Source organism: Colobus angolensis, unplaced genomic scaffold (assembly GCF_000951035.1).
Source record: "Colobus angolensis palliatus isolate OR3802 unplaced genomic scaffold, Cang.pa_1.0 Scaffold42, whole genome shotgun sequence".
Lineage (NCBI taxonomy): Eukaryota > Metazoa > Chordata > Mammalia > Primates > Cercopithecidae > Colobus > Colobus angolensis.
Genome location: NW_012117599.1, coordinates 6444981 through 6459782, shown reverse-complemented (window position 1 = coordinate 6459782; position 14802 = coordinate 6444981).

Below are 14802 nucleotides of genomic sequence, written 5' to 3'. Positions count from 1 at the left end.
CAAGGAGGCAGCTGTCTGCAAGCCAAGGAGAGAGGCCTCAGGAGAAACCAAACTGTTATTTACACAGCAAAGACTGTGGTATTTTGTTATGGCAGCCTGAGTGAATTAATACAGACAGGGGTCTCTGTGTCACAAGATAGGATGAACTGTCACATACAGGCCTCTCCCACTGGCAGTAATGCCTTTTCAGTCTTATTTGTGGCAAGGAGGACAGTGGTCACTGGCGGTCTACATTTATGTACCATACAGAGAGAGGTGTGGGTTTGAAGTCCACCATGAGGACAGGCAATGGATGTTCTTTCAACATTTTGAGTTTGCACTAACACAACACTACAACCAGCATGTCTGTGATTTCCTTGGCCAAATTTACCTTTTGTTTTTTTTGAGACGGAGTCTCACTGTCATCAGACTGGAATGCAGTGGTGTGATCTCGGCTCACTTCAGCATCCGCCTCCTGGATTCAAGTGATTGTCCTGCCTCAGCCTTCCAAGTAGCTGGGACTACAGGCACATGCCACCACACCTGGCTGATCTTTTGTATTTTTAGTAGAGACGGGATTCCACCACATTAGCCAGGATGGTCTCGATCTCTTAAGCTCGTAATCCACCCACCTCAGCCTCCCAACGTGCTGGGATTACAGGCGTGAGCCACCGCATCCGTCCTCACCTTATTCTAACCAAGCTACACAAACTCTCATACCCAGCAGCACCATTAAAATGCAATGTCTTCACCAACTACACGAATCACTTTTCTCTAGCCTGCTGCTTTATGGAACTAGGAGAGGAAAAAGACTCACAGAGTGAGTGACATGACCCAATAAATGAGCTTCCCCCACCTGGAAGTCACCAGCCTCCTTATTAAAATTGCAAGGCACTCTGACCTCAAATACAGAGGAATTCTCCCACATGTCTTTGTGTTGAACATTGTCATTTCTGGGTGCCATAATCTATATATAACGATTGCTTTTCAGGAAAACAAGTAGAAAAATCAGCCATTTTTTTTTTTCCATTCTAAGACACATCAGAAATTCTAAAATGTAGCCTTCAAGATGGGCCAGAAAAGCTGATGGCCTGAAAGGAGTTCAAAAGTATGCAGAGGGCTGGGGGTGGAGGTGTGAGTGCAAAGAACGCTGAAGAGACATCCAGCCTGACATTATCAAGAAAAGGGGCTGGGAGAATCACTCACTTGCTAGAAGAGTATCAGTGGGGCCTCCCAGGAAATTCAGTCAGGAGGATCATGCCCTAAAAGTCATTTTGGAAATGTGTAACTCAGCACAGGAAAACTGAACAAGGATGAGAATACCCATTATGGAAATAAGATTCACACATTTTCATGTAAGATGAGCTCAAGGGAACATCAGCTACCTTGGTGACGCTGTGGGTCCCGGGGGCAAATGTTTCATCCACAAGCCAGTGTAGACCCCAGGCAGGGGAAAAGTCTTCATGCTTCAAAGACCAGAAGAGAAATGGGGGTTGAGTGAAGGAGCAGTGATGATGCCAAAGAGAATAGATAAGTATAGAATTACAGGATAGGAATTAAAGGTGAACTGAAAACTAAAAGGGAAAAATCTTATTTGCAAAGAGGATAGTCAAGGGCAAGGAACTGCAGCCCCTAATGAAGAGCAGTCCCAGGACTGGGGCTATGGATGGGCCTCACAGATCTGCGAAGCTGGTGGGAGGTCCCCTGCCCATGCTTCATCCCAGTCCAGGGTAACCTGTGCTGGTCATGCACCCCCACAACCAAGTAACAGAAATTGTCTGTGCATATGATGGCTTGCACTGAGCTTGCTGGACAGGTTTGAGAACAGGAAACTGATGAAAGGACTAAAGTGGAAAATGTCTTTGAACCCAGAGTGACATAGCTACCTCTTTTATCACTTGAAAGTGATGCTGGAGCAGTTAACCAACATCAACAGCAAAATGGCCCTGCCTCTGTGGTGGCCCCTGTCTTCTCTTTCCCTAATTTTGTTTTCTCCATTGGGTGCTAAATACGTGCTGGTGAAATTTACCTCATTTTACTGATTAGCATAAGTATAGAAGGCATCCATTAAACAAATATTTACTGAACATCTGCTCTTGCCAGGCACTGTGTTATATCATGGGAATGGAACGGTGAACAAGATAAACATGACGTTTCTCCTCACAAATCTAACAACCTCAAGTTATGCAACTACAGCCAGAGTGCCTGCCGTACTTCCGATTGACCCTTCTACTCACCCAAAGCTTCTTTCTTTTCCATTCCAACAACATCTTTTCAGATGTTCTCTTTGATTCAGAAGTGAAAATTCATCATCATGTCCATTGCTGTAAGCCACTGCTTTCTTTTCCTAACCATTGAGAAAAAGGACTCTTGCTAGTGCACCATCACCACCTCTCTTGCACAACTCAACATTTCCCAGGACCTTCACCCATTTCCTCCCTCATCCCCATTCCTCCTCCCTAAGAAAAGCATGCCTCTTTTCCAAGCTCGGGCCCTCCACTTGTGTTCTAGGTTTGATCTCTCAATCCTCCCAGCTCCCAATGCAGTCTCACCTCTCAAAGCGTTCTTCTATGTCTCAGTTCTGACGTCTGTATCTATCAGCTTCAGATAGTGATGTCTGTATCACTCGCTCTCTAAGCATGTTCTAGACACACATGCCCCTATAACTAAAGCGTTCCCTGATTTTCACTTCCCTATGAAACTGCTGCCCTACCTCTCTCCTTCCTTTCTCTGCCCAAATTCTTACAAAAGAGCTCTACTCCAGCCTTCACCACCCCCACCACACACCTACTACTTGGAGCCTTAGGGTTTGAACTGCTCATTGAAGGTAATAGATTGCCTTCTGACCGACTTGCTAATGAAATCTTCTCAGCTCTCACCTGTTCTATACTGGTGCCATTTGACACTTTGACCACTTCCTCTTTGACACTCTACTCTTGGCCTCCATGACACCCTACTTTCTTCTTTGTGTCCCTGCCATCACTCTGATTGCTATTTTTGGGTTCATTCACTGATTCCTCTTAAATGTAGCCATTTTCTAAAGATCTGTCTTTCCTTCTCTTTCTACGGACTCTCATAAATTCTTCTAATTTCAACTATCAGCAAATGCTGATGGCTTCAAGATCCATATCAAGCCAGTCTTCCTTCTCACCCCTCCTCACTTCACCTCACCTGCAAATTCACTCATGCTACCTACAAAATATCCATCACACTTCTTCACTTCTTTTGTTACTTACTACCACTGTCCAAATTCAAGCCTCGTCGTCTCTCAGCAGGAGTGTTACAATAGCTTCCTATTTATTCTCCATGTATGCCCTAGTCTTAGCACACTCAATTTCATTTCCTCCTCTATAACCAGCCCATGGAATCATGTTGACATTCATTGCTTACGAGTTGCTCAAAATATGGACAAATTATTTACCTTCTTTGAGTTCTGTATCCTTACCTCACAGCATTGTGGCAGGAACCGTTGTTCAGGTTGTACACTGCAGGAGTGTGTCCAACTGATGGAGCAAGTGGCAACTAAAACCCAACCCATTCTCCAACCACTAAGTCAGTTCCACGTCCTGGGCTGAGTTTAAGTCTGCTCTGAGAAGGAGGTACTTTTCTCTGCAAAGGAGGTACCTTTCTTTTCACACAAAGGTACAGTAAGGGCTGGGACTTCCCCAGATTTCTTCTTCAACACATGCATTTTATCCTCATACTTGACACTCAGGCCCAAATCTTCTATTTTTCCCAAATATGCTGTGTGCATTAAGAAATCAGTGTTTATGTTCCCATTATCTCTACAGCACTTTGTCCTCCCATTCTCTGCCGGGAAAATCTTCTCATTCTCCCGTGTCACTTGGTTTGGGAGGGCTCTGTGCATTCCTTCTAGTTTGGGACTTCCCTTTGAGTCCTGCAACCTGGTTACACATTTATAGAGCAGTTATGTCACTGCGTCTTGCATTGTACTCTTGAAAAGGAATCTGCCTCCTCCATTTGCATTGAATGGCCTTAGGTCAGGACCCTGAGGGGAGCCCACCCATATTTGCTGGTTTGAACTCAGTACTTCTTATAAACCCGGGATTGTAGCTAAGCATTATAAGGGTGCAGTTTGGGACACAAAGGTATAGAGAAGAGTTTAAGGCTTAAACATGCATAACTAGAAGGAGCTGGATTAGAGAATGATTTTAAAATAACCCTAATTAAAGCAATAATAGTAGTCATAGAAAACGTAAACGAAAAAAGAGAGAAATCAAAATTACTTGTAATCCCATCACTCAAACCATTGCCATCATTTTACTGTGTAAGCTTACAAATGTTATTCTATATATATTATTTACTTTTTTTTTCTTTTTTTTTTTGAGATGGAGTTTCACTCTTGTTGCCCCAGTTGAAGTGCAATGGCATGATCTTGGCTCACTGCAACCTCCGCCTCCCAGGTTCAAGAGATTCTTCCACCTCAGCCTCCCGAGTAGTTGGGATTACAGGCACCCGCCACCACAGCTGGCTAATTTTTTATATTTTTGGTAGAGATGGGGTCTCGTCACGTTGGCCAAGCTGGTCTCACACTCTCGACCTCAGGTGATCCACCCACCTTGGCCTCCTAAAGTGCAGGGATTACAGGCATGAGCCACTGTGCCCAGCCATGTTATTTAATTTTTAAAATAAATTACCAACTTTTTCATGTGTTACACTGTAAATAGTTTCCCATGACATAAATACTTTTGATTAACATTATTTTAATGTCTGCATCATATTTTATTGTATGCTTGTACCATAATTTATTTAAATATTCCCTGAATTTCATTTTTTCTCTGTTTTATATAACACTGGAGTCAACATCATTATAACTAGATATCTGGCACACCATTAATAATCTCTTAAGAATAAATGCCTGGCAGGGTCAAACATTAGGTGTTTTCTTTTCTTTTTCTTTCTTTTTTTGGAGACAGGGTGTCACTCTGTCACCCAGGTTGGAGTACAATGGTGCAATCATGGCTTACTATAGCCTTGATCCCCTGGGCTCCATCACACCTGGTTAATTTTTAATTTTTAAACTTTTTGTAGAGACAGGGTCCCACTATATTGTCCAGGCTGGTCTCGAACTCCTGGGCTCAAGCAATCCTCCTGCCTTAGCCTCCCGAAGTGCTGGGATTACAGGTGTAAGCCACCATACCTGGCCCAAAGTTAGGTACTTTTTAAAGATTTTTGATGCCTGTAATGAAACGGGCCCTTGGAACCACCACCATACCAAGCTAACCATTCCATTTGAGATCAATGGCTCGCCAATTTCACCAGTCTCGCCAAAATGAGTATTGTCAGAGCACAGAATTTTAAGGTTGGAAATAATCTAGGAGTTGATCTGTCCCATGGGTCATACCCAGAATCAACGGGGTGTTATGTGTTTTCTTAAACTCCTCAGTTAATTATTCTGTGCAGCCAGGTTTGAGAACCACTAATGCAGTCAAAACCCCTCACTCTAGATTTGAGTAAACTAAGGGCCAAAGAAGGTACATAACTCTACTAAGTTGACCCATGGAAGTTACACAAATAAAAATGTATCCAAAAGATAAAGGAAAAGAAAATCATGTATTCAGGTAGAAAATTAAGTAGCAATCACTTCAAGTTAATTATGGATAAGAGAACTAGGCATTTATATTTAAAATCATATTCTAAGCATGCAGACTGTTTAAGAACACAGAGTGAAAAGAACGCTTGTCTTTCTTCTATTCCATGAAGAAACCATTCTCAGCCAATCAATTCACAGCCATTTGTTCATTTCAAACCTTACGTATTTTTAAGTCTAACTTTACAAAGAAAAGGGGATAATAACATGGACCCTGATAAATTAACTATGTATGTGTGGGATGTAAGAGACACAAAAACACAATTTTACACAAAAATCAACCCTGATGGTACCAAATAACTGGTTTTTTGTGAAAAAGAAATGAAAATACCTCCCAGTAGCCACAAAATACTGTAATCTTGTGGCTTTAAGAATCTTTAGTGAATAACAGTAAGACATGATTGGATTTTGTGTTTTCAGGTTACATTTTATTTCAGGTTAAAGGAAAGGTGTAAACTTGTGTGATATGTCATTTCTCCAGACTTGAGCACATGGAGAGGAATGCCTGCATGTGTGTTTGGTGAGAGGAAGGGTACAATAGCCTAGAAACCCTAAGATGACATGTCTTTTAGAGCAGCTGAATTAGCAGTTGTGATCAATGCTTACTTCCAATTACCACTTTACAAGAAAAAGTGATTTTAGCACCTTCTTTTCTGAGAAAGGCAATGTTCTCAGAAAGGAAAGAGAAGTTTTTTACTTTGTTATTTGCTGGTCTCAGGAGATACTTGTGGTTTTGAGAGTGTTACTTGCCTGTTACTGAATCCACCTTACTACTCCTGATGGTGAAATGAAAAGAGATATTATTTTAGTATGAATGGCTCAGTGAGTGACTCTGTAGATGAGTGCATCCCTGCATTGCTGTGAGCTGTATGAGGCATGGCCTCAGATTCCAAAGTGCTTAGCCTACAGAAAAAGGAAGGAGAGTAGGCTCCCTTTCATGGAGGATCTCCTGCCTCCGGGTGATGGGGCAGGTGCTCTACACGCTTCTCACATCACTTAATCTTCCCAAAGGAGACCCTCCAATGGGAAGAGCGTGCATGTAAGAGACAATCAAAGAAAATCGCCATTCCTGGAAACCATTCTACAGTGATATAATTAAGCCAAAGGAAAGAGCAGTTAGTGGTGTTTGGAGAAATGAGAGTAACTTCATTCAGGAGATGATCTTGCCCTGTTCCAGGACAGTTCTGCCAAACCAGGAATGGGGCACATCAGAATCATTTGGTGGGAACCCCCTAGGTGGTTCTGAGGGCATCCCTTTCCCTCATTGCCTAGAGCAGGTTTTCTCAGCCTCAGAACTATTGACATTGGGGCCTGGCACTTCTTTGTTGTGGGCGGCAGCTGTTCTGCACGTTGTGGGAGGTGTAACGGGACCCCCGACCTCATGAAACTGATCTCCAGTTGCCAAATGTCAGCATGTCCCTTGGGGGCATGACTAGCTTAAAAGAACTAATGATAGACAGTAGACTTATGAGCAAGGTAAGGTAGAAGGGTCTTAGATTGCCAGGCAAGGAGCTGGCTTTTTAAATGCAAATGGCATTCTTCTCCGTAAATTTTGGATGCTTTTTAATAGGCAATGGGATATTAGCTTTGTGTAGGAACGTAAATTTTAGGAAAAGAGTGCTCAGAGATGGTTAAACACAGACAGCATTAGAGAAGAATATACAAATAGCAAATCAACTAATTAGGGTGCAGTTAGAAGCTTAAAGGCATAAATGTGATTATTTTGTTGTGGACCCAATGTAAGAGAAAATAAAGATGCAGGAAATATTTCTTTATTCTTTTGTAATGAGTGACCCTACCAGAGGGACACCTACCCAGAAATCGAACTTGAGTTTGTGTGCTACCAGCAGTCCTTTAAAATGAGAGAAGTTTCCACTACGATGTAACATAAGTTAGGATAACAAATCACCTGGGTTTTCTTGAGAGGCCATCCTCGTTTAGAAAGTCACACCACCTCTGGAGCACCGACAGTGTCTTCCTTAGAAGGGCAGGTTTGGGGGCAAAAGGGAAAAAATGTTAATTGCCCTGAGGAAAGAGAGTGACTCCACATAGGGGCATTGCTAATGGCCAGCGAGACCAGGGCAGACAGAGGCATGCACTAGAACGGGTCCTGACCCAGTGCTCATTCCAGACGCCAAGACGGGGAACCCAGCCTCCTCTGTGATATCCTGAGTGTGCCCTCCAGAGCAGCTTTGCTTGTAAGGGTAGCAAATCACCTCCCTGAGGCTCACCCCTCACTGCTACAGTCTCCCTGTGTCTTCCACCAAGGAGATTGAACCCTCAGCCATCCTAGCCAGCTTCTACTTACAACAGAGCGCCAAATCCTTATCCCCTATAGCCCAAATCCTCATCATCTCTTGCCCCTGAGGTGACAGTGCCCTTGCCAGCCCCTAAGCAGGGAGGGGCAAAAGGTGAGACAGGTTCGTGGTGAAGGTCCCTTTTACATTTGCTCTCTGGCAACGGCACATTAACTACAGTCCTGAATTATGTCCCCGTCATGCTTGGCCCAACATTGTCCTGTACAGTTAACAATTGGTGAGTAAAGCAATGTGAGAATGTGAAAATTGGACACTAAAGTTATAATACGGAAACTATCATCTTGCTTCTAATGCCAGTAGAAGTACAGTAGTTATGCCAAGAGGTTACTTAACATTGTATTATGATTGGTAAAGACTCTGTTTTCTGATCACGATGAAATAAAGCTAGAAATAATGAACAGTTACGTGCAAACGAACTGAACCACTAGAAAAAAAAAAAAGGCGACAACATTATTTAAAATGAAACTCAAGGCCGCGCGCGGTGGCTCAAGCCTGTAATCCCAGCACTTTGGGAGGCCGAGACGGGAGGATCACGAGGTCAGGAGATCGAGACCATCCTGGTCTACACGGTGAAACCCCGTCTCTACTAAAAAATACAGAAAACTAGCCGGGCGAGATGGCAGGCGCCTGTAGTCCCAGCTACTCGGGAGGCTGAGGCAGGAGAATGGCGTAAACCCGGGAGGCGGAGCTTGCAGTGAGCCGAGATAGCGCCACTGCATTCCAGCCTGGGCAACAGAGCGAGACTCCGTCTCAAAAAAACATAAAAAATAAAAAAAATAAAATAAAATGAAACTCAAAAATCAAAAATCAAAACTTAAGTGTCTCAATCTTAATAAAATACCCAGAAGAATGCTGCATAGCAAACTTCTGGAATACAACCAAAGCTGTACTGGGAGGGCAATTCTTTAATTCTGAAAAAAATAAGTTTTGAATTAAAAAAAATAAGTTTTGAATGCAGTTACTAAGTACTTATCCTGAGGTTTTAGAAAACAATCATGAGAGTCACAAATAAACTTGAAAAAAAAAAAAGGGAGAAGGACTTAAAGATAAAATTAATCGGTTAAGAGAAAAATTTTGCATTGATAAATTCAAGTGTAATAGAGAGTAGAAGGTAAAATAGGCATCTCTACATAGTTAAGCCACAGGAGGGAGAAGTGAAAGTGAAAGTAAACAAAGTTAGAGATGAAACAAAGAACAATACTTTATACATTCAAAACATTAACTGCTTTTAGAAAGATTATATCTCCATATAGTAATTAATTAGAAAATTATATGTGCATTATTTCTAGATAAGTGTAAATTACCAAAATAAAGAAATAAAAAAGAATCAAATCAATAAATGTGTTAAAAATAACAAATATAATTTAAGAATAATCAACAAAGTAGTACCTGACTCAGATAGTTGCCTTCAAATTTGTAAAGAAGAAATAGTTACCAGCCTATATTAACACTGCCAGAGCTTATTAAAAGATGAAAAGATTTATAATTTGCTTTATAAAGCCAACATAATTTCTTTCCCTTTTTTTTTTTTTTTGGAGACAGAGTTTCACTCTTGTCACCCAGGCTGGAATGCAATGGTGCTTTCTCGGCTCACTGCAACCTCCATCTCCTGGATTCAAGGGATTCTCCTGTCTCAGCCTCCCAAGTAGCTGGGATTTACAGGTGCCTGCCATCAAGCCTGGCTACTTTGTTGTTGCTGTTTCTTTGTTGTTGATTTTGTTTTGTTTTGTTTTGTTTTGTAGAGATGGAGTTTCACCATGTCGGCGAGGCTAGTCTCGAACTCCTAACCCCAGGTGGTTCACCCACCTCAGCCTCCCAAAGTGCTGGGATTACAGGTGTAAGTCACCATGCCCAGCAAGCCAGCATAATTTCTACAGGACAGAGTTAGTAAATGTAAAGATTCATTTGTAATTTCACTTGCAAATATAAATGAAAATTCCAAATAAAATTAGATAAACGAAGCACATTAACAAATATAAGTACACTGTATACTCAGGAATTCAAAGATGCCTTAATATCAGGAAATGTATCAATATGTTTCATCATACCAAAAAGACAAAGAAGAAAAATCATATAATCATCTTAATGTATGCCAAAGACTCCTACGACAAAATTCAATACAAATTTTCAAAACCCTAATTAAAGCTTTTAGTCAACTAAGCCTAGAAGATCATTTAATTTAAAACAATTTAAATTTAAAATAATTAAAAATTTCAAAGAAAATAAAAACAGCCAACATTATAGCTAAGAGTAAAACCATAGAGACATGTCCCCTCTCACTCCTATGAAGCAAAATGTTAGACAGTCTAACAATTAGACAGGAAAAAGAAACAAACGCCACAAATAATGGAAAGAAAAAGACAAGCTGATTATTATTTCCAGTTGTGATTGTCCATATAAACAAAATAAAACTGCCAAAAACATAAAATAAACAGCAGTTGACAAGTTAAAATAAAAATAGAAAAACCAGGATTTCATCAGCCAGGAATTAACTATGAGAAAAAAAAACGGAAAACAAATTCCCAATAGCAACAACAAAACAATTTCTGAGAAGAAACTCCTTAAGAAACTTAAGCCGGGATCTACGTGAAAAAGTACTGTTCTATTAAGAGATATTAGAGAAATACTGTATTAAGAGATAGTATCTGCTGCTAGAGAGGCATAAAATTGTAAATTAGCATAAGTTCAAAACAATTAAAATCAAAATACCAATAGAAACTTGTTGAAACTTAAGACACTAATGAATGAACAAGAAGAGTCAAGAAAGTGTAGACAAAAGTATAATGACAAAGGTGGCTGGTACTGCCAGATTTTAAAATACATTATAAAGTAAAAATAGTCTGTGTTTATGCCTATATTCCAGGACTGGGGATGACTTCTTTGTGTTTTTTGCATTTTCAAGCTTTTATTCAAGTATTTATGAGCAGAGAAATCTTTAAAAATGTAATACCGCTAAGTCTTTCTCCAGCTGTGCCTGTTCAAGGTTCCCACACTCTCCTCCCTCTCTTCATTCTTGAGTTCTTCACCCCAGCCTCTACCTCCTAGTCCCCCCTTCATTCCAGACTTCATGCTTTGAGAAATTGAAGTCCTTGTGGGGCTCTGAACATTTCTCATTATTTTATGCTTCTTTCTTTGTGTGAGAAGCCATCACACAAAGAAAGAAGCACAAAATCATAGGAAATGTTCAGAGCCCCACCAGGTCTTCGGCCACATCCACCTCCACTACATCCACCATTTCCAGCTGACGCTCCCTTATGTGGGGGTCACATTCTCCAGAAAGTTCTCTCTGATCTTCCATGCCCCATTTCCCTTGCCCTTCCTACACCATATGAAAATTAAATGTAAGAAAATTGATTCAAGAAAAAGAAACTTTGGTCGAAGGTGATATTTCACTATGGAAGGGGGGTGTCTTTTATTGTCTTATGTTGCAATCTCTTCTACTTATTTCTTAATTGGGTTATTTTCAAGATTCATGTCTTAGTCATGTTTGACACCTTAGACTTCAAACCAGTATATTGATCTCAACTCAAAAATACTTTTAAAACACAAATTGGATATTTTATTAGGGATGTTTATAATCCTATTCTTCAGTCAGATTTCAATAATCTGTTTGAAAATTGGCATAAACAAATTTAAAGCCCAGAGATTTTAAAAAGCATTTATAAGTAGCACCTCTATTGAGATATCCAGAGCAAAATGGGTGCCCTCAAGTGACTTACACTAAATTTTGTTTTATTTTTCAAAATATTCTAGAATGCCATCCCTTGTGGCCCCTGTCTGTTTTGCTTATATCTATTATAGCATCAGTGATTTAAATATTTTTCTGAGCTTTTAGACCTTCAACGGTTTCTTTTTGAACTCCCACAATGGGTTCTTATGATTCTTCTTTATCTCCTACGATATTTTCTTGTTTTATCCCCCTCCCCCCACTTTATTTTATTTTATTTTTTTGAGACGGAGCCTCCCTCTTTGCCCAGGCTGAAGTGCAGTGGCACAATCTCAGCTCACTGCAAGCTCCACCTCCTGGGTTCACACCATTCTCCTGCCTCAGCCTCCCGAGTAGCTGGGACTACAGGCACCCGCCACCACACCCAGTCAATTTTTTGTATTTTTAGTAGAGACAGGGTTTCACCATGTTAACCAGGATGGTCTCGATCTCCTGACCTTGTGATCTGCCCGGATCGGCCACCCAAAGTGCTGGGATAACAAGTATGAGCCACCGCGCCCGGCCTATTTTCCCCACTTTTAAAAGGAAGGGTTTATTAGTGAACTCAGCAGTTACAAGCCAACCGGGGTGAAAAAGTCAACTCTCTATTCAAGAGCAACTAGGAGTAAACAAACTTGCCCTTTTACCTGTGAATTCACACCTGGTCATGGTGGTGAGGAGGTAAGCAAATCAGGACTTCCTGGCCATAGAAACAAGCGTGTATTATCAGGAGAATTTTTGTGTATTTCTGCAGCCTGTGCTGTATGCCTTATCTTAGGCAGCAATGTCAAACCAAGCAAAAAAGGAAAACGTCGTCATACTCATGGTTCCAGGTAAAAGAAAAGGCAAAATCTTAGAGCTGTTCCAGGTCATTGCCCTAAGCTCCCCTCCTTAGAACAACCAGAGCAAAACACAACCCACCAAGTCACACCATAGTCAGAAATTGAATTAATGGAAAAGGCATTGTTGCATAATGACTTATCTAATTCATCTATGTTGATTTAAGCAGTCTTTAAATCAGGCCTTTTAAAAAGAGAAAAAGAGATATCTGTTCATTGGGGCATGTCAAGTATGAAAAGGAAATTCTCTAAGCATCCCAAACACAAGTGGAACCAGGATGGGCTGTTCTCACAATCTGGGCAATCTTCTTCAGGACAGAGAAAGGTGGAGAGGTCTTTCATGACAATATGCCCACTTAACCTAGAGCATGGCTGTGCTCAGCCCCCTTTTGTGTGGTTGCTTGGCTTATTCTTGTGTTTTGAAGCACCACTGGAACAACCCAAGTGTACCAGTGACAGCCCCAGTCCCTTCCTGGGTGTGCCCTTCCTCTCTAGCAGCAGCCAGTCCCCTGAAGAGACTTACCCATAGCCCATCTGCTCCACACTGCCTCATTAGGGATCAGCCCTCATTCATTTATTGCTAAAGCTTGTGTGTCTAGGAGTGGGGAGAAGTGATGGAGTAATAGAGAATTATGACATCTATTGGTTCAAATTTAATTCTGCTTTCATAACTACAGAAAGCATTTGTCTGGCTAGGTTATGCCAAGTAGATCCATTAAAAGTTGTTTCTCGGCCAACAAACACATGAAAAAATGCTCAACATCACTCATCATCAGAGAAATGTCAATTAAAACCACAATGATATCATCTTACACCAGTCAGAATGGCTGTTAATAAAAAGTCAAAAAAAAAAAAAAACGAAAAACGGTGTTATCAAGGACATAGAAAAAAAGGAACGCTTATACACTGTTGGTGGGAATGTAAATTAGTTCAACCTCTAGGGAAAACAGTGTGGAGATTTCTCAAATAACTAAAAATAGAACTACCACTTAACCCAGCAATCCCACTATTGGGAATTTACCCAAAGGAAATGAAATCATTACATTAAAAAAGACACTTGTACTCAGATGTTTATCGCAGCACTATTCACAATAACAAAATCATGGAACCAACCTAAATGTCCATCCAGTTGATTGGATAAAGAAAATATGGCAAGGAATACTATATAGCCATAAAATAGAATGAAATCATGTCCTTTGAAGCAACATGGATGGATCTGGGGGCCATTATACTAAGTAAAATAACTCAGAAACAGAAAGTAGAATACTGCATGTTCTCACTTAAAAGTGGGAGCTACACAATGAGTACATATGGACATAAAGATGGAAGCAACAGACATTGGGGACTCCAAAATGGAGCAGGGTGGGATGGTAGTGAGGGATAAAAAATACCCGTTGGGTACAATGTTCATGTTTTGGTGAAAGGTACACTAGAAGCCAAATCCTCACCGTTATGCAATATATCTATGTAACAAAAATGCACATGTACCCACGAATCTAAAATGAAATCAATATTTAAAGATTTTTAAAATATATTTTAAAGAGTAAAGCATCAAACCAAGGAACACGGGGGTCAAGGGTAAGCTAGGCAACGGCCAGGTCTGCTCTGATGCGCCCCCTGCAGGATCTCGTCCAGATATGCAGGAGAGGCAAGGCCGCTGGTGCGCACTTGGGGCAGTTTTGCGCTCCCTCCTACCTGCCCCCTCCTGCCCCAAGTTCGAGCCCCACCTGCTTTGTCACCCACCGCCAGCCTATGGAGGTTCCCTCTCTGGTCCTCCGTGTCCCATGGGTAAAACAGACGTAGCATGTCTAATTGCACATGTTCCCTCAGTGTTGCGAAGGACTGAAGGGCTTGTGTAAGGGAACGCGCCTGGGGCACTGACTTCGTCCCCTTTTCCCAGTTCCTGCTCAGAGCCGCTCTCCCAGGCCCCCGGCCCCTAACTGTATCCTAGCCCTCCGATCAGCCTTTGCCTACTGAGGGCAAAACTACGGGGTATCAGAACAGGGACTGCTACGTCGCCCCATTGCCTCTTTCTTGGATTTCCCCTGCTTGGTCCTAAACCCGGAGACGGGGCCCTGTGCCGACTGGAAGGGCGCTCCCGGCTTCGGATGGGGCGCGGGTCACAAAGCGCGTTCCGCCCTGGAACGCCCGGAGGAGATAAAAGCCGCGCAGGCCCCGCGCTCGCCGCGCACTCCTGCCGTTCCGAGGAGAGAGCGCTGCACGCGCTGAAAATGACCCGAAAGCTGCCCCGCGTCTTCGGATGGGGCGCGGGTCACAAAGCGCGTTCCGCCCTGGAACGCCCGGAGGAGATAAAAGCCGCGCAGGCCCCGCGCTCGCCGCGCACTCCGG